The 26,929-nt window shown below is 47.4% G+C and overlaps 1 non-coding gene across 1 annotated transcript; it reads right to left on the reverse strand.

Annotated features, from left to right (window-relative positions):
- Positions 1 to 7,421: 7,421 nt before the first annotated feature.
- On the reverse strand, positions 7,422 to 7,494 carry TRNAC-ACA. The gene has a single exon. It is a non-coding gene; the product is annotated as a tRNA-Cys (tRNA).
- Between the last annotated feature and the right edge of the window lie 19,435 nt (positions 7,495 to 26,929).

A 26,929-nucleotide genomic window follows, 5' to 3' on the forward strand; every position in this document is an offset into this window, starting at 1 on the left:
ACAAAAGAGTCGGACACGACTTAAGGACGCAACAACAACATTTTCCAGGATACTCTAATTTCAAATTATCTGTCCCAATTTTCCTTGTAAACACACATGATTCTAACTTCTCAATCTCCATTATTTTTTAGATCAGAGAACACAGATACAGTATTAATAATCACTATCAAAAGTACTAGCAGATCCCTACTACAAGAAGCCAGGGGCTCACAGAGCCTATGAGAAAGCCACGGCCCTTATTTTCCGGGACACTGAGTCCAAGGCCAGCATACTGATACTACACTGCCATTTATTTCAATTTGCTAACCCAAGCAAGGAATTATTGAGCACCCACTCTTCACTGTGTGGGGTGAGATGTTTAGGCAAGGCCTTAAAAATTAGCAAAGAGAGTGGCGCCAAAGGGAGCTTCATGATAGTGTTTCATTTCAGGACCTGCCTGCCTCCTGGGGCCCTGGGTAAAGCGCCAGATGCTGGCACACCCCCAGGGACCAACCAAGGGCAGACAAGAGGTGGAGGAGCCCCCGCCCACCCCTCTTCCCCAGCCAGGCTCACTCCTGCCCCAGCTCTGTGCTGTGGCCTCGCTGACACATTGCAGGTGGCCCACCTCTGCCAGGCTGCCGCCCAGAGGTCAGCCTGCTCCACTGCAACTCGGATCCACAGGAAGAACAAATGCCTCTTTCAGTAAAAGGATGCCTCTCACCAGCCCCCCGAGGCAAGCACCACATTCTGGCAGAGCGTGGCCCTGACTGCCACAGGCAGACGAGCTCGGCCACCAGGAGCAGGCGAGTTTTCAGGCTCCACTTCATCCAAAAGGCAGCTGCTGCAGCAACCCTGAAGTTAAAGAGGATGCCTGCTGTGTGCCAGCTGACAGCCTTTACGAGACAAAATTGCAAAAGCCACGGCCCCTGCTTGTGCCCTGAGACCTTCCGTTCAAATACACAGCTTTCCAGGCGTTCTCAGCACCTCCCCCGCTCCCCCCACCCCCACCTCCCCCCCACCCCTGCCGACCCACAGCCATCCCCACATACCTGTGTCCTTGACCATCGGCCTGGGGGACCTCCCTGGCGGTGACTGGCTACCTAGTCAGCTCTCCCTGCATCCTTGGCAAGGTCTGGGCCCTCCTATCCTTCTGGAGAAGATGAGTCCCACCTGTAGGATTTCTACTTATCTCTGTGAAAAGAAAAAAAAAAGTAAAGCAGGGCACATTTAGAACAAAAGCCTCGGCTTTCCCAGGTGGAGCTAGTTGTAAAGAATCTGCCTGCAAGGTGGGAGCCTGGAGTTCAATCCCTGGGTCAGGAAGATCCCCTGGAGGAGGGCATGGCGACCCACTCCAGTATTCTTGCCTAGAGAATCCCCATGGACAGAGGAGCCTGGCGGACTACAGTCAATGGGGTTGCAAAGAGTGAAGCAAGTTGGCATGGCACACAAAAAGGTTAACCTCCTCTTGGGAAAGTGTTCTCCTCCTGGGACTGGCTTTGCTGTGCCAAGTTCAGCAAGGAAAAGCCAAGGCAGGGACAAAAGCTCTGGGCTGGGGCCGCCCTATGATGGGCAGGTGGCTGGCAGGACAGGACCGGGCCCATCCTCCTCCCAGAACCGCACCTGGGGACTCTATTAGGACCCAAGAGGGGAGCAAAGAGGTGTGCCCATAGTCACCATGGAGAAGCAGAAATCCCAGGTCCCCGACACCGGGCTGCAGCCAATCTGAGGCAGAATGGAGAGTTTTGTTGAACCAGTTCGCCCCCTCTCTCAACCACAGGTTATTCTACTTTGCACTGATGCATATTTAGAGGCTTAATTAATTGACAGCAAGTAACTGCCTGGAAGGGCTTCCCAGTGGCTCTAGTGGTAAAGAACCCGCCTGCCAATGCACGAGACATAAGAGACTCAGGGTTCGATCCCTGGGTCGGAAAGATGCTGTGGAGCCCAGCACAGCAACTCACTCCAGAATTCTTGCCTGGGAAATGCCATGGACAGCCGATGGAGTCACAAAAGAGTCGGACACAACTCAACAACAATATTTTCCAGGGTACTTCTGATGTCAAATTATCTGTCCCAATTTTCCTTGTAAACACACATGATTCTAACTTCTCAATCTCCATTATTTTTTAGATTAGAGAACACAGATACAGTATTAATAATCACCATCAAAAGTACTAGCAGATCCCTACTACAGGAAGCCAGGGGCTCACAGAGCCTATGAGAAAGCCACGGCCCTTATTTTCCGGGACACTGAGTCCAAGGCCAGCATACTGATACTACACTGCCATTTATTTCAATTTGCTAACCCAAGCAAGGAATTATTGAGCACCCACTCTTCACTGTGTGGGGTGAGATGTTTAGGCAAGGCCTTAAAAATTAGCAAAGAGAGTGGCACCAAAGGGAGCTTCATGGTAGTGTTTCATTTCAGGACCTGCCTGCCTCCTGGGGCCCTGGGTAAAGCGCCAGATGCTGGCACACCCCCAGGGACCAACCAAAGGCAGACAAGAGGTGGAGGAGCCCCCGCCCACCCCTCTTCCCCAGCCAGGCTCACTCCTGCCCCAGCTCTGTGCTGTGGCCTCACTGACACATTGCAGGTGGCCCACCTCTGCCAGGCTGCCGCCCAGAGGTCAGCCTGCTCCACTGCAACTCGGATCCACAGGAAGAACAAATGCCTCTTTCAGTAAAAGGATGCCTCTCACCAGGCCCCTGAGCAAGCACCGCATTCTGGCAGAGCGTGGCCCTGACTGCCACAGGCAGACGAGCTCGGCCACCAGGAGCAGGCGAGTTTTCAGGCTCCACTTCATCCAAAAGGCAGCTGCTGCAGCAACCCCGAAGTTAAAGAGGATGCCTGCTGTGTGCCAGCTGACAGCCTTTATGAGACAAAATTGCAAAAGCCACGGCCCCTGCTTGTGCCCTGAGACCTTCCGTTCAAATACACAGCTTTCCAGGCGTCCTCAACACCTCCCCCGCCCCCCACCCCCACCCAGCCGACCCACAGCTGTCCCCACGTAACTGTGTCCTTGACCAACAGCCCGGGGGACCTCCCTGGCGGTGACTGGCTACCTGGTCAGCTCTCTCCCTGCCTCTTTGGCAAGATTCCGGCCCTCCTATCTTTCTGGAGAGGATCAGCCCCACCTGTGGGATTTCCACTTATCTCTGTAAAAAGAAAAAAAAAAAGCAGGGTGTATTTAAAAGGGAAGCCTTGTCCTTCCCGTGTGGCGGTAGTTGTAAAAAATCTGCCTGCAATGCAGGGGATCCCGGTTCGATCCCCAGGTCGGGAAGAGCCCCTGGAGAAGGAAATGGCAACCCACTCCAGTATTCTTGCCTGGGAGATCCCATAGACGGAGGAGCCTGGTGAGCTACAGTCCATGGGGTCACAAAGAGTTGGACACAACTGAGCATGCTCGCACACTTAGTTGTATAAGGGATGTTATACGACATTTCTCCATCTCTGACTTACTTCACTCAGTATAACAATCTCTATGTTTCATCCATGTTGCTGCAAATGATAAACCGCTTCCTTTATTTCATGAGTCTCCAAAGAAACCAAAGCCCATACAGGCTTTCCAGTCGACTAGGGTAGCTTTCCAGGAATTCATTTCCAGGTTCTCAACTGCCTAAAGTTGATGGGTCCAAAAACATGCCAGCATTGTGCAGTGCTTATCCTCCACTGCATCCTCTTGTGCAATTGTCTTTTCAGTAAGACCTTCCTTATACTGTATCTATACGAGATGACAGCTGTCCATTAACCTTATTGTGGTCATCATTTCATGATGTATGCAAGTCAAATCATTACACTCTACAACTTAAATGTATACAGTGCTGTGATGTCAATTATATTTCAATGAAACTGGAGGAAGGATAAAGGAAGACCTTACTGTCTGTCACTCATCCTGAGTCGCTCTGGAGTGTGACCATCTCTGAAAGTGAAAGTGTTAGTGACTCAGTCGTGTCTGACTCTGCGATCCCATGGACTGTATAGCCCTCCAGGTTCCTCCATCCATGGGATTTTCCAGACAAGAATACGGGAGTGGGTTGCCATTTCCTCTTCCAGGGGATCTTCCCGAACCAGGGATCAAACCCAGGTCGCCTGCATTACAGGCAGACTCTTTACCCTCTGAGCCACCTCCATCTCTAGGACACCAGAAAAGGGATAATTCCAGGAAGCATTGTTGCTGAGGAGCCCCTGAGAGTGAGGCATGGAGAGCTTCAGACAGACTTTGATGGGAGCAGTTGATCTGGACAAGGAACCCAGGCATCAGCCCATCCTTCCACCCACTTCTGTACCCACCAGCTACCTGTCTCCAGCTGAGGCCACGTCCTGGCCCATGTCAGGATTCAGGTTCAGAACTGAGGTGGTCAACCTGGGAACTGATACTGCTGCTGCTGCTGCTGCTGCTGCTGCTAAGTCGCTTCAGTCGTGTCCGACTCTGTGCGACCCCATAGATGGCAGTCCACCAGGCTCCACCATCCCTGGGATTCTCCAGGCAAGAACACTGGAGTGGTCTGCCATTTCCTTCTCCAGTGCGTGAAAGTGAAAAGTGAAAGTGAAGTCGCTCAGTCGTGTCCGACTCTTTGAGACCCCATGGACCACAGCCTACCAGGCTCCTCCATCCGTGGGATTCTCCAGGCAAGAGTAATGGAGTGGGTTGCCATTGCCTTCTCCTGGGAACTGATACATCTTCTACCAAAAGAGGTCTGATTTCACTGACTGATGTGAGAGCAAAGACTGGTTTTGTCATTTCCATCACATGAACTGGATAAGCTAAAATCTGCAGCTCCAAGATTTTAATACAATATGTGTTTGAAGAAGGTGGGCAATGCAAAATATGCAGGAAAATAAATCTTTTAAAATGATTTAAACATACAATTAAAATTTTGAGCCGTTTACCTAAAAATGGATACACAGGGTTTCAAAATTCTTTGAGGGGGCTATACAGGCAAAAAGGTTGAGGCCACTGCCTGATTCACAGGTAAGGGGCACAAGAGGGCAAGAAGACCCCAGATTCCAGAGAGGGAAAACCCTCAAATCTACAGGAGGGTGGACCGCAGATTCCAGAGATGGGAGGACCTCAGACTTCAGAGGACAGAGAGAGAATCATAAAAGGATTTTTTAAAAAGAAAGTAAAGGTGTTCAAAAGACCAAGGAAAGGATTCTGAGCATGCAGGGAGGATGAACAAGAATAATCAAGACACTGGGAAATTAAAAGAATTTTAAAAAAAGGAGGAGGGGGGAAACAACAATAATAAACTAGTTATTTCTCTAAAAAGTCTTGAGGGAAGAAACCTAGGCTTTTTTCCAGGAGTTCAGTGGATTCAGGGGATCCTCAAGTTGCATAAGAAAACAATTACATCTTCATTTTCACTAACCTCTAGCTGAAATTTAGCATTTCCTTTCATTATAAAAATGTGGGCACTGAACCACGGCAGTATTAACAGTTCCTATGGTTTGTTCCCAATAGAAATCACAGATATTTTCATATCTCAGTGCTAGGGGCTGCAAATATCTTGAAATATTATTTACCCTTATCACTACTTCAAAATTATGCTGGTTATTAAATCCCAGCTAGATCTCATTATGTAAATCATTAATTTAAAAAGCATGTATTTTTCTCTATCACAAGTTTTAAAAAATATTTTGATAACTGTATATCAATATAACTAGTTTCCATGGTAACTAGTATCTTAGGTAACTCAGTATCTTATTTTACGCACTAAAAAATATTGCTCTGAAAAGGGACCCATAGATGGCCAAAGGGGTCCTTGGCCCCCAAAAGTTTAAGAATCCCTTCATTAAAACTTCCCACATGTTTCTGGTGATAGCACGTTGCAGTGGCCACACTGGAGAAATGGAACAGGGTCAGGCTGAGGACCCCCCCAGACTTGCTGACCAGCCTCTGGGCCTTAGTGAAGGAGCAGCCTCCAGCAGTTACAGAACAGACCAGCCTCAAAGCTGGCGACTAAGCCACAGCCCCACCATGTTCCAACACAGGCTGGGGTCCTGGAATCCCAGCCCCCCACATTTCTCATGAAAATCTCAACCACACAGAACTACACTGTGTTCTAACCCAGCCAGTCCCATTCCACAGCCTTGCTTCAGCTTTGGCCGGGTTCAACCTCTGAGATAATCAGGAACAACGCACACACACTTCAGTCTTCACTTGCGCCAGAAAATAAACCATAAATAAGAGCCTCCGGAAGTCAGAAAGCCTGGACCTATCAAAATCATTCTGTACAGCCAGCAGCATGAATTACCTATGAACACAGAGTAATTTTATTCCCACTATTTCCCCCCAGAGGAAACAAGGGAAGCTCATTTTTCTTGGACAAGGGAGAGCAGGAGAAGTCGTTTTTCTCTGAAGGTCATGGGAAGTGATGGAAAGACCATGAACTTGAAGGTCAGGGCTGGGTTTGAATTCCGGCCCAGGGAGAGTTAATAAACCTTTCCACACCCCATTCTCCCCGTCTATAAAATGCTGCTGACCCACCAGAGGTAGCAGGATGGAAAAGTTCACCATGGAAAAGTGCTCTTCCCTTCCTTCATGATAAAATAGAGGAATCCTTCCCCAGGAAAGCAGCAGGAGGTGTTGTCTCAAGAGAACAGACCACAGAACTAATAAAATCAGATGCTTATTAGCATGGGCTTCCCTGGGGACTAAGATGGTAAAGACCCTGCCTGCAATGTGGGAGACCCAGGTTCTATCCCTGGGTCAGGAAGATGCCCTGGAGAAGGAACTGGTAACCCACTCCAGTCTTCTTGCCTGGGAAATCCCACGGATGGGAGGAGCCTGGCGGGCTGCAGTCCATAGGGTCGCAAAGAGTTGGACATGCCTAAGCAACTAACACATGACATACACATGCTTGTTAGCAGCAAAGTCCATTTTGTATTTCAACAAACTTGAAATTCCCTGTCGGTGCTACATGCCTCTTTGTTCTATCAGAAACCTTCCAGGTTTTTGGTCCAGAATCAGTCACACACACCTTGGTGAGCACCTAAGACTTGCTCACACCACCAAGCAGAACGTCTGTTCCATAGGGGGTCTGAGCTGGGTTTCAGAGTCCAGGGTCCCCCAGGACTGCCCAGGATTTGCAGCAGGGAGTATAGAGGATCTCAGAGCTCTTACAGTGGGGCTTAAGAGGTCTGAGATTCACTGACTGGGGACTAGAAGAGTCCTCCCTCGAAATTATCACAATCTTATTAGCTTTTGGTCTCTACTGGCAAATAATGGTATGTTTTAAATTAGCCATATGGAGAAGCCAGCCATTGGTTCTTCATACCTGGCATTTATTTAAGTGGTCTTCTGACGTGAAATGAAGTGAAGTTGCTCAGTCATGTCCAACTCTTTGTGATCCCAGGGACTGGAGCCTACCAGGCTCCTCCATCCATGGGATTTTCCAGGCAAGAATACTGGAATGGGTTGCCATTTCCTTCTCCAGGAGATCTTCCCGACCCAGGGATTGAACCTGGGTCTCCTGCATTGTAGGCAGATGCTTTACCATCTGAGCCACCAGGAAAGCCACCAGGTCTTCTGAAGGGAACAGTATAACCCCCTCGCTCTTCTTTTGTTAAAAAATTATTTTTTGGCCACACGGAGAAGCATGCAGGATCTTAGTTCCCTGATCAGGGATGAAAGCTGCTTCCCCTACAGTGGAAGTACAGTCTCAACTGCTGGACCGCCAGGGAAATCCCCCCTCACTCTTCTTGATAGGACTGCCCACTTGAATGGCTTCCCACTGCCTCTGGCAACAGCGAGGACTGTTGACCCAAAGTAGACCATATTAATCCTTTTCAGAGCCTCAGACCCTGATGCTGGGGTCCTGAGCAGGTGGTTGTTGCGACCCCTGGACTGCAGCACGCCAGGCTTCTCTGTCCTTCACCATCTCCTGGAGCTTGCTCAAACTCACATCCATTGAGTCGGTGATGCCATCCAACCATGATCCTGTCTTCCCCTTCTCCTCCTGCCTTCAATCTTTCCCAGCATCAGAGTCTTTTCTAATGACTTGGTTCTTCACATCAAGTGACCAAAGTATTGTTACTTCAGCTTCAGCATCAGCACTTCTAATGAATAGTCAGGATTGATTTCCTTTAGGATGGACTGGTTGGATTTCCTTGCAGTCCAAGGGACTCTCAAGAGTCTTCTCCAACACCACAGTTCAAAAGCATCAATTCTTAGGCGCTCAGCCTTCTTTATGGTCCAACTCTCACATTGACACATGACTACTGGAAAAACCATAGCTTTGACTATACTGACCTTTGTTGGCAAAGTAATGTCTCTGCTTTTTAATACACTGTCTAGGTTGGTTATCGGAGAAGGCAATGGCACCTGACTCCAGTACTCTTGCCTGGAAAATCCCATGGACGGAGGAGCCTGGTGGGCTGCAATGGGGTCGCTAAGAGTCAGACACGACTGAGCAACTTCACTTTCCCTTTTCACTTTCATGCATTGGAGAAGGAAATGGCAACCCACTCCAGTGTTCTTGCCTGGAGAATCCCAGGGACATCGGAGCCTGGTGGGCTGCTGTCTATGGGGTCGCACAGAGTCGGACACGACTGAAGTGATGCAGCAGCAAAGGTTGGTTATAGCTTTTCTTCCAAAGAGCAAGTGTCGTTTAATTTCGTGGCTGCAGTCGCCACCTGCAGTGATTTTGGAACCCAAGAAAATCAAGTCTCTCTCTGTTTCCATTGTTTCCCCATCTATTTGCCATGAAGTGATGGGACCAGATGCCATGATCTTAGTTTTCTGAATGTTGAGTTTTAAGCCAGCTTTTCCACAACCTCCTCTTTCACTTTCATCAAGAGGCTCTTGAGTTCCTCTTTGCTTTCTGCCATAAGGTGGTGTCATCTGCATATCTGAGGTTATTGATATTTCTCCCAGCAATCTTGATTGTAGCTTGTGCTTCGTCCAGCCCAGCATTTCACATGATGTACTCTGCATAGAAGTTAAGTAACCAGGATGACAATATACAGCCTTGACATACTCCTTTCCCAATTTTGAACCAGTCCATTGTTCATGTCTGGTTCTAACTGTTGCTTCTTGACCTGCATACAGGTATCAAAGGAAGCAGGAGTAGGTTATGTCTATTCCTTTTTTTTTTTACAGATTGTTTTTAATGTGGATCATTTTTTAAGTCTTTATTAAATTTGTTACAGCATTGTTTCTGTTTTATGTTTTGGCTTTTTGGCTTCGAGGCATGTGGGATCTTAACTTCCTGACCCGAGGTCGAACCCACGTCCTCTGCAATGGAAAGCGAAGTCTTAACCACTGGACCATTAGGGAAGTCCCCTCAATTCCTGAGTGGTTCTGGGATCCCTCTACTTTGACTCTGATTTGCTCTGTATCCTCACAACAAAGCCCCGCAACAAGTCAGACTTATTTCTTATGGCATCTGCAACAGACTCCTAATGAATACCCAACGCAGAAACAGTTCTAACAGATCTTCTAACCTCTGCATTCAAGTTGTACGGCCTCTCTGTCCTGCATACATAGCTCAGATTTGTTTTCTTTCTGATTTAGCCTCGGTGGCTATAGTTCAGGTTCCTACCATTGTTTGCCTGAACTTCACTCGACCCCTTACCACCTACCTTCCAGTCCCCATGGAAACTTTTCTAAAATGCAAATGGGGTTTTAAAAAATCACAGTGCCACCATTGATGCAGTGAAATTATGCACTCACATATTGCTGGTGGGGTTATAATTTTTACAATCTTTTTGAAAGGCAATTTGGCCATATGTGTTGAGAGTCATTAAAAAAAAATACAGCCTTTGACCCAGCACTGTGACTTACAAGAATCATTTTCCTAAAGAAGCAATCAGAGATACACAGAAGGATTTATGCATGGAATGTTCTCTGAATCACTCACTCATTCACTTATTCCACGAATCTTGATGCTTACTATATGCTAGGCACCGCTATTATCACTTTCTGAAAATGAAGTATTGAGGGGATAAAATAATTGTCGAGTTAGAGGGATTAATTAAGTAAATTTAGTAATGAAATTAATATGATAGGATACTATGTAGTCATTAAATACCACGGTTTTAAAAGAATGGTTAACAACATGGAGAAATCCACATTAAGGGGGAAAAGCCAGTTTCGAAGCAGTACATAAAGTATAACCCCAATTTTGCAAGGAGAAATACACACACTCCCACTAAAATGGTGACAGTGGCTGTCTCTAGGAAATGAGATTATGAGTGATTCTTGTTTTTAGCTCATGTTTGTATATATTCCCAATTTTTAACAATAAACCAGGGAAATGGTTACTTAAAAATTACTTAAAATTTTTTAAAATTACTTAAAAAGCAATAAGCAAATATGATCATGCCTCCATTCTACATAAAACCCATCAAGAGTTCTTCCTCACTCGCAGAACAAATGCTCCAGCATCAGTTCCCTCCAGCCTCTCCAAACCCTGCCCCTCCCCACATCCTGTAGCTCATCAACCACACAAAACTGCTGTTCTAGAGAACACCGTGATCTTTCATTCCCTAAGACCCCTCTCCACCAGCTGTCCCTCTTCCTGTGCTGACTCTCTCTGTCTTGGTTAATTCATCAAATACTTATGGGGCTATTCGACAAGACTTCTGTGCCAGCATGGATGCAAGAGTGAAGACTGTAGAGAAAGTCCCAGGGACTCATGGAGTTCATCTTCTAGTGGAGGAAGGCAGGTGATTAACACACACCCAGTACACCAGGTGGTGTATTAGCTTCCTATTGCTGCTGCTGCTGCTGCTGCTAAGTTGCTTCAGTCGTGTCCGACTCTGTGCGACCCCATAGACGGCAGCCCACCAGGCTCCACCGTCCCTGGGATTCTCCAGGCAAGAACACCAGAGTGGGTTGCCATTTATTGCTGCTGTAACAAATTCCTACACAATGAGTGGCTTGAACCAACACAAATATATTCAATGTATTCTCCTACAGTTCTGCAGGTCAGAAATCCAGAATGAGATCTTCAGGACTAAAACCGAGGTGTCAACAAGACTGGCTCCTTTCGGAGGCTCCAGGGAGAATTCACGTTGTTGCCTTTTTCAGCATCTAATTGTGACTCGTGGCTTCCCACGGTCTAGAAGCTTCCTCCATCTTCAAGGTGAGGTGAGGAGTATCTTCTCTCCTCCGACCTCCTACCTTCCTCTTAGAAGGACTCATGATTCCATCAGGTCCCACTGGATAAAGCAGGATAATCTCCCCTATCTCAGGATCTTTAACATAATCATATCTACCCTTTTGCCATGTAAGCTAAGAGATTCACAACTTCCGAGGATGAGAATGTGGGTATTTGAGGGGGACCAGTATTCAGCCTGATGGCATGTGGTGTGTTGTATGTATGGAGTGCTGTGGGAAAAGAAATAAAACAGGTCGAGGCTGCTGTGAATGAATGGGAGTGACTTTGCTCTTAATATGGGGGAGTCAGAAAAACAATGTGGGGGAGTCAGGTGATGTTTGAGCAGAGACCTTAGACCTGCCTTGGCATTCCTGTGGCTGTCCTGGCAAAAAGATTTCTTTTTCCAAGAACGAGGTCAAGTTCTCCTCCTCTGGGAAACCTTAGAAAGTCTATCCACCACCTCCCCTGGCCAAGCGACTTTCTGTATATCTCATACCGTAGGGAAAAAAATCCTATTCAGTCTTTTTGTTTTGTTTTGTTTTTTGCTTACAGTGGGCTTTGCCTAATAGTTTATGAGCTTCTAGAGGGCAGAGGCAATGTATTGTGACCTCCCCCCAACCCTCCTCAGCACGGTCGTGGCACAAGTGTCCGGGCAATACTTGCTCACTGGGCTTGGGATCCAACGTGAACTCAAATCCCTCTCCTGCATGGCAGTTACATGACAACAGGCAAGTTTTTAAATCTCCCCACGGCTATTTTCTCATTTGTGAATGAGATGATGGTGATGATATCAGCTGCTTCCCAGGAGTAACTTGGGAATCCAAGGAGGACAAACGTATGTAACAGCTTCTAGCAACTGGCTGAAGGGTTTTTATTAAATTATATAAAGTTGTGTTCTGATACTGAGGGTGAAGGGCAGTTAATAGAAAAACCATTTGGTTTTTCCAGTGGTCACGTATGGATGTGAGAGTTGGACTGTGAAGAAAGCTGAGCATTGAAGAATTGATGCTTTTGAACTGTGGTGTTGGAGAAGACTGTTGAGAGTCCCTTGGACTGCAGGAAGGTCCAACCAGTCCATCCTAAAGGAGATCAGCCCTGGGTGTTCTCTGGAAGGACTCATGCTAAAGCTGAAACTCCAGTACTTTGGCCACCTCATGCGAAGAGTTGACTCATTGGAAAAGACCCTGATGCTGAGAGGGATTGGGGGTAGGGGGAGAAGGGGACGACAGAGGATGAGATGGCCGGATGGCATCACTGACTCAATGCACATGAGTTTGGGTAAACTCCAGGAGTTGGTGATAGACAGGGAGGACTGGCGTGCTGAGATTCATGGGGTCGCAGAGTTGGACATGACTGAGCAACTGAACTGAACTGAACTGACCGAAAGGTTGAAAACTTGTCATGAGTCACAAACTTTTTAAAGAAAATTCTGCTATCATATTTTTTAAAATTTTTATTTATCAGGCTATGCCGGGTCTTAGTTATGGCACATGGGATCCTTAGTTGCGGCATGCAGGATCTAGTTCCCTGACCAGGGATGGAACCCGGGCCCCCTTCATTGGGAGCATGGAGTCTTAACCACTGGACCCCCAGACAAGACCCTAGTCACTGAAACTGAAGCCGAGGACCTGAGTTGAGTGTCTACTGGGTGTAGTCACCGCCTACCCTTGCTGAGGTTTCCAGCCTGTGAGGAGCAGGAATCTTGTCTAACAAATGTTGCATCTTTCACAGGGCCTAGAACATATATGTTTGGAGAAGGCAATGGCATCCCACTCCAGTACTTTTGCCTGGAAAATCCCATGGATGGAGGAGCCTGGTAGGCTGCAGTCCATGGGGTCGCTAAGAGTTGGACACGACTGAGCAACTTCCCTTTCGATTTTCACTTTCATGCATTGGAGAAGGAAATGGCAACCCACTCCAGTGTTCTTGCCTGAAGAGTCCCAGGGACGGGGGAGCCTGGTGGCCTGCCATCTCTGGGGTCACACAGAGTCGGACAGGACTGAAGTGACTTAGCAGCAGCAGCAGTAGCAGAACATATATGTTTAGCTCATCAAGGATGCACCGAGCATCTTCTATGTGTGAGGAACAGTGCCGGATGCCAGGGGTACACAGTTGACCAGAGAGACCCATGTTGTAGCTTCACAGAGGCCACACGAACTAAATAGAGGAGAAGTGATCAGACTCTGAGGCTAGTGAGACCCACAGGGCTGGAACAGGGCTGTGTTTCGGGTGGTTTGGGGATGTTGTTGGCCTCAGAAAACACCAAGCCCCAGACCGTCTGCCTTTCCGCTTTGGTATGATTTTGAAAGAAGACAGTCCTTTCTTAAGATACCCCTGATTTTCCATGCAGGCTTCTGTTGACAGCAACACAGCTTCTCATCCGTGAAATTCGCTAATGCACAACTCCACTCTGATGCTTTTGTAAGGCATTTGATGACATCCGTGCAGCTCTGTTAAAGAAGACGCTTACAGCTAGGAGGAAACAACAACAGCAGCCCAGGAACAGAGCCGTGTGTGCTCTCGGGAAATTTTCATTTTCTCCTCGCTTAGAATCGTTAACCATCACGCTTGGCGTTTCCCTGGCTCGAAGATGCCGTTTCTGAAACGCCCTCTCTCGGCCCGAGGTGGATGTTGACAGGGTGGCTGCCTGCTTTCTCTGCCCTGCCAGCCAGGCGGGAGGCCCCTTCTTCCGCCCTCTGGGGAAGGTGCCCGCGAGAAAGCCTCAGTGGTCGCGGGTGCTCACGGAGCCCCACGTCACTGGCGCTGGTTCTCCGGCCACCGAGTGCTCCCTGCCCTTCCCTGCAGAGGTGACGGCAGCGGCTCCGCGTCCGGGTCAAGCGGCCAAAGTGACGAACGTGGACGCCAGGGGCACACGTGGACGGGTCCGCGCCCCGGCCCGTCCCTGGTCCTGCCCAGAAGGGGCTGGGGAGAGGGGGCGCTATTTCAACCTGCCTGATGCTCTTGAACTCAGATTTTCCCCCTTACTCTCCAACTTCAGGCCTTCCACGCGCTGTGTCCTCTTTCCCTAAATCAGCATCTTTTCTCCGAGTCACTGCTTAGATTTTCCTTCCTGCCCGTGTGTCCTGGACACGGTAGGGGTTCAAGAACGATAGGAAAGGGCGACGTGGCCATGGGGTCCGGGAGGACCCGATTTGGCCCATTTCGAAATGTAAATTTGCTTTTAAGTCATAAAAGGGCTATAAAAACCTTACGCTAAATAAGGAAACCTATCCCATTCGGGGGCCTAATTCCGGCCCCGTTCTGCCCGGCTTGCCTCCCTCATTATACTTGTATAATATAGTATAGTTTCTATTCAGCCTTCCCTTCCTGTTTTTACACTTATTCCTGCTTCACTGACTTTATTATCGGCAGAATTTTGCAGCGTTTTTTTTTTTTTTTTTTAACACAGCCATAAATACTATTCAATTCAACAAACGCATACAAATGGTTTCCATTAGAATTTTAATCTACTCTCAGAATGAAAGAAAAGCTTAATATAAATCTTTTTAAATTACCAGAACATACACGCAGACAGGGACAGCTCGAGACGACGCACAAGGGGTCGCACCCCGCTGTCCTCACTCATAAATTAATTGAGGTCTCTCGTGGTCCATCAACAAACGGTGCATCCCGGAAAGATCATATCTGTCAAGATTTCAGATTGGTTTCCCCCAGACTTTGTAAAAGTCACAGCTTACAATACCTTCATTATGCCGATGAGAATGGCTGTCTCCCCAACTGGAAAGAAATAGGTGTTTTTGTTCTGTTGGGCCAAGATTTACAGAAAGCAATTTCCCTCCATGCAGGAGATATGACAAACCTGCTGGAGAAAAAAAAATGTCATTTCACAACTTCTTTCATTTCATCACCTTTTTTAAAAAAAAAAAAAAACGGCGAGATGTAGATTCTGTCCCCGGTGCGAATGGGCTGCCATGACATTTAATGGCAGAGTGAGAGGAAGTCATCGCTGAGTGGAGGTGCTGACGGACAACCTCCGAGAGGTGGTCTGGAAATGCCCCAGTGTCTGCCGGCCCCAGGGAGCGAAAACCTGGGCCCCTGCAGCCCTGGGACCAACTTGACTTGAGAACTCCCTCAAGCCCTGACAGCCTTCGGCCGACTGCTGAGCTGGCCTGTGTCCCTCCTGCCAGCGGAGCCCTGGCACAGCCGCTCTGTCCTTGGGCAACGGCTGGGCGGGCTCAGGAGGACGACTGAAGGGCAGAGTGTGGGCTTAGGTTGCTTTTTTTTTTTTTTTCCATCTCCTCATGTCACAACCTAAAGCCGTTCTAGCAGAGCTTCTGCATATTAAATTGCCTTTTAGCAACTGGGAAGAGGGTGGCTGTGATCTGCGGAGAAGCGACTCCTCACGTCAATGGACGCCGAGGCTGACACTCCTCCCTGGAGGAGAAAGGGCAAGACGAGCCCGGAACCAGGGGTCAGCACACCCCGGGAAACGTCACTCCGTACAGCCACTTCCCTCTCCTGGGGTCAAGAGCCACCGTTCGGGGCTCCTCGCCACGGGACCCCCATCCCAGGCCTGTCACTGCCTGTTCTCTAGGCCGCGGGGCCAGCAAGGCTGAGGGACCCTGGGGAAGGGCACACGCAAGGGCTCTGGGCCTGGGGCTTCTCTGAGCTTTGGGTACCAGACAGAGAGCAAGTGACGGAAAGCCGCTCGGTTGTGCCCTTCTCTTTGCTGCCCTCCATGGAATTCTCCAGGCCAGAATACTGGGTAACCTTTCCCTTCCCCAGGGGATCTTCCCAACCCAGGGGTCAAACCCAGGTCTCCCGCACTGCAGGCAGATTCTTTACCAGCTGAGCCACAAGGGAAGCCCGTTGGCTTGGGTACCAGACAAAGAGCAAAGACAAAATTAAATCTCTTCTCTTCCCAGGAGGCGCTCCTGGCCCTGGGCAGCCAGCCGCCCTGGAGACGAGGGCTTCCCACCTGGGCGGCCACTCAGCTGCTCCTGGCGGGCAGGGCAGGGCCGCTGGACTGCCTAGTGGGGCTTCGTGTCTCTGGGGTGGTGAGGGGTTTTGCAAATCTTGCTACAAATGACGATTTCTATCCACATAAAGTGCCATAATAGCCTCTTCGCTTATACTGAGTGGCACTGGCTGTTCAAGTGCTTATTTCTTGATTCTTAGCCCATTTGCTTTCCATTAGCAGTAATCCCGAGCCTGTGAAACTCCAATTACTGAGTGATAATAGAAATTCGGCTCTGCCTCGAATTCTCGAGAACACGTGGTCCAGAGCAAGCCCAGGTTCCCCCACACAGTTGTGTTAAAATTGCATTAATGTCACAAGGGCTAGAAGTCTGCCCAAGCCTGGGGTGAAAGGGTCGTTCCCGGGGATGGTGCTCTGCATTGCAGGGTCCTAGGGAGCTGGGTGAAGCGGGATCGTCCTCCTGAGAGAGTCTGAGACCCTCAGGCGGAGAAATCCAGACATAAAACGGGAAGCTGAGTATGTGCTTCCTTGGATTCTTGAGTTGAGAGTAAGGATGGCTGGGCACCAAGTGCCTGCTGAGAGATGCAAGGTGGTGCTGGTGGTGGGGGAGGGGGGGGCAGCTCAGAAGTTCACCCCAAACAATGAGCACATTCACGATGTGGCCCTGGTGAGCACTCTGGGGGTGTGGCAGCTGTTTTGCTTTTATTTTTCATCATGGTAAAACACAAGTACCACAAAACTGACCATCTTGATCTGGCTAAGTGCACAGTTCAGTAGGGTGAAGTATGTTCACACAGGTATGCAGCCAGCGTGCTCCAGAACTTTTTCATCTTGCAAAACCCAGACTCTGTGTCCGCTGAACAACCTCCCCACACTCTGGGCCCTCAGCCCCTGAGTATATATGCGCTTAGTCACTCAGTCGTGTACCAACTCAGTCATGTCCCATGGACTGCAGCCCACCAGGTAGGTTCCTCTGTCCATGGGGATTCTCCAGGCAAGAATACTGGAGTGGGTTGCCATGCCCTCCTCCAGGGGAATCTTCCCAACCCAGGGATCGAACCCAGGTCTTGCACATTGCAGACAGATTCTTTACCATCTGAGCCTCCAACCACCATTCTATTTTCTGTCTCTATTTTAACTACCCTGCATAGTTAAATTCTCTCCCCCTACAACATACACACACATACACAACTCAGCTATTATCGTGCATTAGTGTGACATTCGCTATAAATGATAATCCAATATTGATAAATGACTATGAATTAATGTCTACAGTTTTTACATTTGGGAAGCCTGCATTCTCATCAGAGAAGGCAATGGCAACCCACTCCAGTACTCTTGCCTGGAAAATCCCATGGACGGAGGAGCCTGGTAGGCTGCAGTCCATGGGGTCGCTGAGAGTCAGACACGACTGAGCGACTTCACTTTCACGCATTGGAGACAGAAATGGCAACCCACTCCAGTGTTCTTGCCTGGAGAATCCTAGGGAAGGGGGAGCCTGGTGGACTGCGGTCTATGGGGTCGCACAGAGTCGGACACGACTGAAGCGACTTAGCAGCAGCAGAAGCAACAGCAGCAGCAGCAGCAGCATTCTCATCCCGGGTGTCTACCTCTAAAGCTGCAGAAGCCCGGGTAGGTGGACGGTTGGAGAACAGACGACTGTAAACACTCACTGATGTTCTTTAGCAACAACTGTGGGAGGCTGCTCACCCACAGGAGGCGGATTCACAGGGCGCTCTGGGGATCCAAGCACACGGGCAGTGCGCTGGCGTTTCAAGAGTCTGAGCTCTTCCCTTGGAAAGCCTCTGCGGCTCCTGCGAGAGTGGAAGGGTGCCAACCGCAGCCCGAGGACACTTAACAACTCACTTGGCTCGTGAGCAATGTCGCGGCCGTGTCCAAGAGAGGACAGGCTGGACGAGAGAGCGGGAGCAGGCAGGGCGCCCGCTCCCAGACAATGAGGCTCGCAAGGGTTCCTGACTGAGCGGGAGTCTAAATTGAAACATCATCCCGGCTCAGCGGTGTGATTGCGCGGAAGCAAGTTGGAAAAGCACCAGACGGCGAGGACCAGGGCTGCCTGCGCACGAGGCTCCAGCTGGCGTCCTAATTGGGCCAAAGCACGTCCACTATTCAGAAACACCAAGTTCACGCGCATCACCGCGGGAGACTGAGTCAACCAATCCTTGACTCAACTAAAGTAGGTTCCCCAGGCAGCATGGAGGGGTCGGGGACTGACTGTCCTGATACAGCGTCCAGGCTACAGAGACCGGAGCTCACGCCCCGGCCTCCACGTCTGCGGCTCCTCCCCGCCTACGACCCAACAGACCAAAACCCAAAGGTTTCCTGGTGGGAGAGACGCACCCGGTGGAACCCTAATCGTGCCAGGCACCTATTACTCAGTGAGAACACACGGTGATGCTTTTAAATCAGGGTGCTGTTGCTGTTGGGTGAAGAGCTCCCTGGGTTTTTGGGGGGTGTGGTAGGGGGGCAGGCACATGTCACAGTGCTGCTCTACACCTCTGAATTTCACAAGCTGGACCTGCATTGTGGAACTTTCCCTCCAGATAGCTGCTTAATCTAAGCATGCAGTAAAGACTGACGCTCATATTTGGCAGGGAAGCGCTGGATTTATTTACAGGTGCTGATTTTTCTTTTTAATTGGAGAATAATTGCTTTACAAGGTTGTGTCTCTTGTTGTTTAGTCCCTCAGTCGTGTCTGACTCTTTTGCAACCCCACAGACTGTAGCCCGCTGGGCTCGGCTGTCCATGGAATTCCCCTGGCAAGAGTACTGGAATGGGTAGCCATTTCCTTCTCCAGGGGATCTTCCCGACCCAGGGATCAAACACGTCTCCTGCATTTGCAGGCTGATGCTTTATCACTGAGCCACCCGGCGAGCCCTGTGTTAATTTATGGGTGCATTTTTGTCGAGCATGTTTCTGAAGCCAGTTTGCACCTTCCTCCTGTTTGTCCTTGGTGTGATGTGGGGTCAGCCTGAGCATCACCCCGGATACAGTGGAAAAGAGAGGTGAGGGGACACAGCAAGCTTCCATGGCATTAGTCCGTGATATTTGTGAGCCACATGAAAACTGTCCTTTCGCCCCACCAGGCTTCAATCTTAGAAGCCAACTGGTAGAGGTACTGCAATCGGCTTCATCTTCCCCTCCATTTCTGGCTCACAAAACAAATCCAGGCCACAACACACGCAGAGAGCCTGCTCACAGTACGGAGTGTCTCCTAAACAATACTTTCCTGATTCATTTTATTAAGAAAATTAAATCGCTGATCCATATGAACTCTCATTAATAGATATTAAATGCTGCTTATTATCAGAATGCTAATAAATCATCAGGTTTTTAAAAAATTAACCACCCAATGGCTAACAAATTAAATGTAAATAATTAAGTCTGATATTCCTAGAGAGGGATCACAGGGGGTGGTACATTAGAGACCCTGCTTTTATTTTGCTTGGTTTTAAACAAAAGGAGCCCTTGCTGGCTGCTGGCTGGCGCCTCCCTGGCCCCGATCCAAAAGGCGGAGAGCATCTGCAAGGCAGCTGACCAGCCGAGGGGGGCAGTTTGGAGGTGGCCCGGCTACCTGGGCCTCAGGACCAAGTCCATGACCTTGGCCTCATTAGTCCCGGCTCTAACCAGCCATGACTGTCAGTGCCGGCCAACATGTGCTATTCAAGAGGTGATGCCCTGTCACTGATCCCCTCCTCAAGGGCTGCTGCAGGTAATTAAAAGCACCAGCTCCACCAAGAAGATGGCCAGCCAGCCTGATCAGGGGTTAGACAGAACCACGTGTCCTCACTCAGTGAAAAGGAAGTGAGAATCAAGCTTCCAGAAGGTGGTTCCGGTCATCCCTAGAACTCAGGGCATCAAGGAAAATGAAAAGATAAAAGTTTCAGCCGAAGAACTGATGCTTTTGAACTGTGATGCTGAAGAAGCCTCTTGAGAGTCCCTTGGACGGCAAGAAGATCCATCCAGTCCATCCTAAAGGAGATCAACCCTGAATATTCATTGGAAGGACTGACGCTGAAGCTGAAGCTCCAATACTTTGGCCACTTTATTCAAAGAAGCGACTTGTTAGAAAAGACCCTGATGCTGGGAAAGATTGAAGGCGGGAGGAGAAGGGGACAACAGAGGACGAGATGGTTGGATGGCATCACCAACTCGATGCACATGAGTTTGAGCAAACTCCAGGAGTTGGGGAAGGACAGAAAAGCCTGGCGTGCTGCAGTCCATGGGGTCACAAAGAGTTGGACATGACTGAGCTACTGAACACAACAAAAACTTGTTATCTGGCACTGTGAGTCTGACAACTTCCCAATACTTAGAGGATCTTTCTCATGAGATCAGTTGTAATATTTACAAACTTGATTCTGGATACTGTATCATAGAGACAACACATGGAAGATCTTCATAACTCAGTGAACCAGCATTTTCCCAGTGACCAAGGCATGTTATAACAGCACACATGAGTAAAACATCAATTCAAAGTACCAGACAGACCCATGGATTTCAATGTAGATGACAGGAAATGTTCAGTTATGATTTCATATTTTACACAGAAGCTATGCTTTAAGAAACTATCACTCATCAAGTTACGGTGTGGTATCAAAGAAGAGTATTGGTAGTTTTTTTTAAAAAGGCAACTAAAAGAGTCTTCCTTTTTCTTTTTTTAATTAAAAAAAAAAAAATTTGGCCTCACTGTGCAACAGGATCTTTGTTCCCTAACCAGGGATCAAACCCATGTTCCCTGCTTTGGAAGTGCAGAGTCTTAAGCCCTGGACCACCAGGGAAGTCTGCCTGCCCTTTTCTAACTAACTACCTGCAGGTAGCCTGATTTCCTGCATACATTTCCACCAAAGTAAAGTATCATAGCAAATAAAGAGCACTCACAGAACTGACAATCCATTTCCTATTAAGCCAGATATTTAAAAGAGTTGCAAAAATATATTTTTTAAAAGAGTTGCAAAAATGTAAGACCATGTTAAGTCTTTTCACAAAATACTTTTTGTTGTTCTGGAAAAGAGTTATTTTCACAAAAGTATGTTATTTATGTTAGCATGTAAAGAGATCGTTGTTATTTTAAATGAATTAAAACATTCTTAAAATTTGTTTTAATTTCTGATGTGGTATCATTATATTTCTAAAGGATCAATGGTAATAACAAAACAGGAGTGGAAAGACCCAGACAGACTCCCTTTATTTTAAATGAATTAAAACATTTTAAAAATTTGTTTTAATTTTTAATGTGGTATCATTATATTTCTAAAGGATCAATGGCAATAACAAAACAGGAATGGAAGTACCCAGACAGCCTCCCTTGGTGCTAAGGGAGCCCTGAGTCATACTTGTGGCCGGTGAGACAGAAGGGAGTATCTGCTGGGAGCTTCAGGGGAAGTTTCTGCTTTCCTGATAAAAAGGACAGGCAAGAGGGGAGAAGTCTCTTGTTCACTCCCCCTCCCATATTCTCATTTTGTACTTAATGGGGATGCTTGGAGCTTGACGAAACAAGCTTTAAGACATAATGCTAAAGTTAGCCAAGTAAAAAATAAAGAAGAAAGCCCAGATCTTTGAGCAGCTGAATCCACTCCAGCAGATACAGTTATTACATGAGAAAAATAAATTTGTTTAAGCCATTGAGAGTCGGGTGTCTGTCCCTTATAGCTTCGTATATTACTGATGCCTGCTTATTCAGGAAAAATGAGAGAAAGCCAGGAGAATAAACACAAAAGGCTGCATGCCATGCATCAGTGTGCAGAGGAAGCCATTCAATACCAAAACACCCATCTCAAACCTGAATCGAATGGCATTTTTAACAATACCAAAGATGTAACAGTCTTCATCAACAAAAGGTAAAATAAAGCATCCCTCAACAGTAAGGATCCTATAGTGATTTAAGACCCAATAAGGTCAAGGCATCCTCTAATCAGATGGGTTTACATGGAAACATCATCTCTGAGGTCCTGCCAAAAGCATACATTACTGCCAGCTTCCTAATCCAAAACCATATATAAGAACGCTTTAACTGAAACACAGAAGTTAAAAATAAGACATTTAAATTGTTATCTCCCTTCTCTCTCAAAGACAAATGTGCCCATTAACCCTGGACGCTAACAGGAAGATTTCTTTCTCTTGGATTCTGTGTGATCATATTTTTTCAAGATGTTCACGAGGAAATCAGCCTGGCAAAACTAATTTAGGAAGTTGGCTTCTGATCAGCTTCTTCACTGAATTAAAGTGCAACCAGGGTTGTAACTTTTAAATGGAAATGTTAAACATGTATTAAATACATCTGTGTCAGGTAGGATGCAACAATGTAGATGGGACGAGAGGCAGTGGACACAAAGAAACAAGACATGCTCTGGTGGAGTTAATCATCTAGTTAGAACAGGAAGAGATCACTGTGAAAAGTTAAATGAAATGTCTCAATAACAGTTCCAGACAGTAGAAGAGATGTCATAAAACAGTGCACCATTCACTGCCAAAAAGATTGTTGCTGACAATAAGTGCTGTAGGATTGCAAAGAAGACACAGATCGCTCCCAGCTGGGGAAAGCCGGGTGAGACTTTACAGACAGCGCAGGATTCCTGTGCATCTTGAAAGAGACATAGAAAGTTGTGTATGGGCAGAGGATGCACAATAAGAGCCTCTTAGAAAGGCTGGTTTAGGGTGGTCCGGTGGTTAAGACAGAAAAGGCAGAGGAACCAGAGATCAAATTGCCAACATCTGCTGGATCATCAAAAAAGCAAGAGAGTTCCAGAAAAACATCTATTTCTGCTTTACTGACTATGCCAAAGCCTTTGACACAATAAACTTTATTTATTAAAAAACAGCATATTGTACATCACAATAAACTGGGAAATTCTGAAAGAGATGGAAATACCAGACCACCTGACCTGCCTCTTGAGAAACCTATATGTAGATCAGGAAGCAACAGTTAGAACTGGACATGGAACAACAGACTGGTTCCAAATAGGAAAAGGAGTATGTCAAGGCTGTATATTGTCACCCTGCTTATTTAACTTACATGCAGAGTACATGATGAGAAACGCTGGGCTGGAAGAAGCACAAGCTGGAATCAAGATTGCTGGGAGAAATATCAATAACCTCAGATATGCAGATGACACCACCCTTATGGCAGAAAGTGAAGAGGAACTCAAAAGCCTCTTGATGAAAGTGAAAGAGGAGAGTGAAAAAGTTGGCTTAAAGCTCAACAGTCAGAGAACTAAGATCATGGCATCCGGTCCCATCACTTCATGGGAAATAGGTGGAGAAACAGTGGAAACAGTGTCAGACTTTATTTTCTGGGGCTCCAATATCACTGCAGATGGTGACTGCAGCCCTGAAATTAAAAGACACTTACTCCTTGGAAGGAAAGTTATGACCAACCTAGATAGCATATTGAAAAGCAGAGACATTACTTTGCCAACAAAGGTCTGTCTAGTCAAGGCTATGGTTTTTCCAGTGGTCATATATGGATGTGAGAGTTGGACTGTGAAGAAAGCTGAGCCCCGAAGAATTGATGCCTTTGAACTGTGGTATTGGAGAAGGCTCTTGAGAGTCCCTTGGACTGCAAGAAGATCCAACCAGTCCATCCTAAAGGAGATCAGTCCTGGATGTTCATTGGAAGGACTGATGCTGAGGCTGAAACTCTAGTACTTTGGCCACCTCATGCGAAGAGTTGACTCACTGGAAAAGACTCTGATGCTGGGAGGGATTGGGGGCAGGAGGAGAAGGGGATGACAGAGAATGAGATGACTGGATGGCATCACCGACTCGATGAACATGAGTTTGGGTGGACTCCAGGAGTTGGTAATTGACAGGGAGGCCTGGCATGCTGTGATTCATGGGGTCGCAAAGAGTCAGACACGACTGAGCGACTGAACTGAACTGTGGTTAAAACTTAGAGCTTCCCCTGTGGAGAGCCTCGGGTTCGATCCCTGGTCACAGAATTAAGATCCAGCATGCTTCACAATGTGGCCAAAAAAAAGCTGGCCTATAGAAAAAAAAAAAAAAAATATATATATATATATATATATATATATATATATGGAATATTCCAGGACATCTGGGCGACCTGTGTAGGAAGGGAGGCAGTCCAGGACCCATGTGAACAATGCCAGGTTGTAAAGGAACATTAGACGTTCAAAAGATGGCAGAAAAGGTAGGAACAATCTAAGAGTCCATCAACAGACCCAGAGAAACACAGTGTGGTGTGCGATGGAGATATTATTCAGCTTTCAAGAGGAAGGGAGTTCTGACACATTCTGCAGTATGGATAAACCTTGGATACTACGCTCAGTGAAATAAGCCAGTCACGAGGAAGAAATTCTGTATGATCCCACTTCTAGGAGGTTACCTGGTTGCCAGAGGCTGAGGGGAGAGGGGAATGGGGAGTTAGTATTCAGTGGACACGGGAGTTTCAGATTTTTTTTATTACCTGTATTTTATTTGGCTGCACCGGGTCTTAGCTGCAGCACCAGGGATCTTCCATCTTCTCTGCAGTGTGTGGGATCTAGTTCCTTGACCAGGGATCGATCCCGGGTCCCCTGCATTGGGAGTGCAGAGTCTTAGCCACTGGACCACCAGGGAAGTCCTGAGTTTCTGTTTTGTAAATAAAAAGGCTTCTGGGGCTGGATGGTGGTGACGGGCGCTTAAAAAATGTGAATGTTTTTAGTTATCACTGAACTGTATGCTTGAAAATGGTTAAGATGGTCAATTTTATGTTACGTATATTTTACATTGTAAAATGTATTTAAAAACGGAAAAGACTAGCAGCTGGCAAGTAATGATATAGCCTGGGCTTCAGGAGGGAGTACAGGGCAGGTAGGAAGAATTTACTTGGCTGCTGGCCTCCAAAAATAAGAGCAGCATCTTTTTCAGGGTCCAGGCCTGGAGCTGTGGTTTCCACCTAGTAATCCCCTGGCTGAGAGGGAGCAGGTGGTGTACAGAACTCTGCTCCAATTTTCTTTGGAAATACTGAACGCAATTTAAATTAATGAAGGACCTTAAAACTCTTTTAAAATATCTGACTTTGGAAGTGCAGTTAGAGCCAGGAACCTGCAGACACTTGTGACCCCGGCCGTCTCCCCACTGGCCTTACTCACATGGATGTGGACACTTCAGACAGTTTTATCCCGAAAAAATAAACTGCAGGTCGCGTTCACATGGCTCTGGCAGGTGGAGAGTGTTCTTTAGCCTGAGCTCGGCAGAGCTGGGCTTTCTCTAACAAGTCTATACCTTCTCTGACTCTAAAGGAGGAAGCACTGGAGAACCCACTGAGCACTTGGTTGCCTGCTCAGTTACATCAACTCTTTTGAGACCCCGTGGACTGCAGCCCGCCAGTCTCCTCTGCCCATGGGATTTCCCAGGCAAGAATACTGGAGTGGGTAGCCATGCCCTTCTCCAGGGGATCTTCCTGACCCAGGGATTGAACCTGAGTCTTCTGCATTGAGGAGTCTCCTGCATTCTTTACAATTGAGCTACCTGGTAAGCCCTGATATTTGGTTAGGCACTCAATAACGATTTGGAGATTGATCTAGTCTCACAAATCAATGGCTTTTAGCCCCCTCCAAAAATTCTGCAGATCGTGATTGCATGAAATTAAAATTAATTTCATTGCCATGAAATTAAAAGATGCTTACTCCTTGGAAGGAAAGTTATGACCAACCTAGATAGCATATTAAAAAGCAGAGACATTACTTTGCCAACAAAGGTCCGTCTAGTCAAGGCTATGGTTTTTTCCAGTGGTCACATATGGATGTGAGAGTTGGACTGTGAAGAAAGCTGAGTGTCTAAGAATTGATGTTTTTGAACTGTGGTGTTGAAGACTCTTGAGAGTCCCTTGGACTGCAAGAAGATCCAACCAGTCCATCCTAAAGGAGATCAGTCCTGGGTGTTCATTGGAAGGACTGATGCTGAAGCTGAAATTCCAATGCTTTGGCCACCTGATGTGAAGAGCTGACTCATTGGAAAGGACCCTGATGCTGGGTAAGATTGAGGGCAGGAGGAGAAGGGGACGACAGAGGATGAGATGGTTGGATGGCATCACCAACTCGATGGACATGGGTTTGGGTGGATTCCAGGAGTTGGTGATGGACAGGAAGGCCTGGCGTGCTGAGGTTCATGGGGTCACAAAGAGTCGGACATGACTGAGTGACTGAACTGAACAATTCTGAAAAATGGAACCAGCTCCAAGTCTTTCCAGAACTCTTGGGCACCCTTCATGGGATAAATGTGATCCCAACTCCAAAAGACTGTGGCCCAGAGTTGCTTTGCCAGCTTCTGCCAATGCTAAGCTCTCATCACCATGGTTCCCAGAACTGAGCAGAGCACAGACCTTCTCATTGAGAGCCTGGTCCTCCCACAGAGCTTAAAGGCCACTCTCCTGACCGATGACTCGCAGAATCTACCACTTTCAGAGTAAGCTTAGTTTAAAACAACAACAAGTGAACTATGAGTGTGAAAACGTCTCACCAGCATCACCAAGAGGAAAACTACCTGCCTGCACTCTCGGGCGCTCCTATTACAAGTCAATTCTCCAATCTAAATATTTTTAATCCTCAGGTGGATATGGATATTAGACCAAAAGTTCTCCTCGGGACTTCCCTGGTGGTCCAGTGGTTAAGACTCCCTGCTTCCACTGTAAAAGGTGCAGGTTTGATTCCTGGTCGGGGAACTAAGATCCTGCATGCTGCATGGCTTGGCAAAAAAAAAAAAATTAAATGCAAGAAATAAGCATATTCAAAACCCTGCACAAAAACCCCCCAAACCCCTGCTTCCTCTAGAGGCACAGAGGAAATGTAGATACTGGTCATACAAGCCTACATTTTTATTCAAGCTCTTCTCAACCTTTCTTTTTATGCTTGTTTCCTTATTTTGCTTCATTTTTAATTAAGGAGG

The sequence above is a fragment of the Bos indicus x Bos taurus genome, chromosome 27 (genome assembly GCF_003369695.1).
Source record: "Bos indicus x Bos taurus breed Angus x Brahman F1 hybrid chromosome 27, Bos_hybrid_MaternalHap_v2.0, whole genome shotgun sequence".
NCBI classification, from domain to species: domain Eukaryota; kingdom Metazoa; phylum Chordata; class Mammalia; order Artiodactyla; family Bovidae; genus Bos; species Bos indicus x Bos taurus.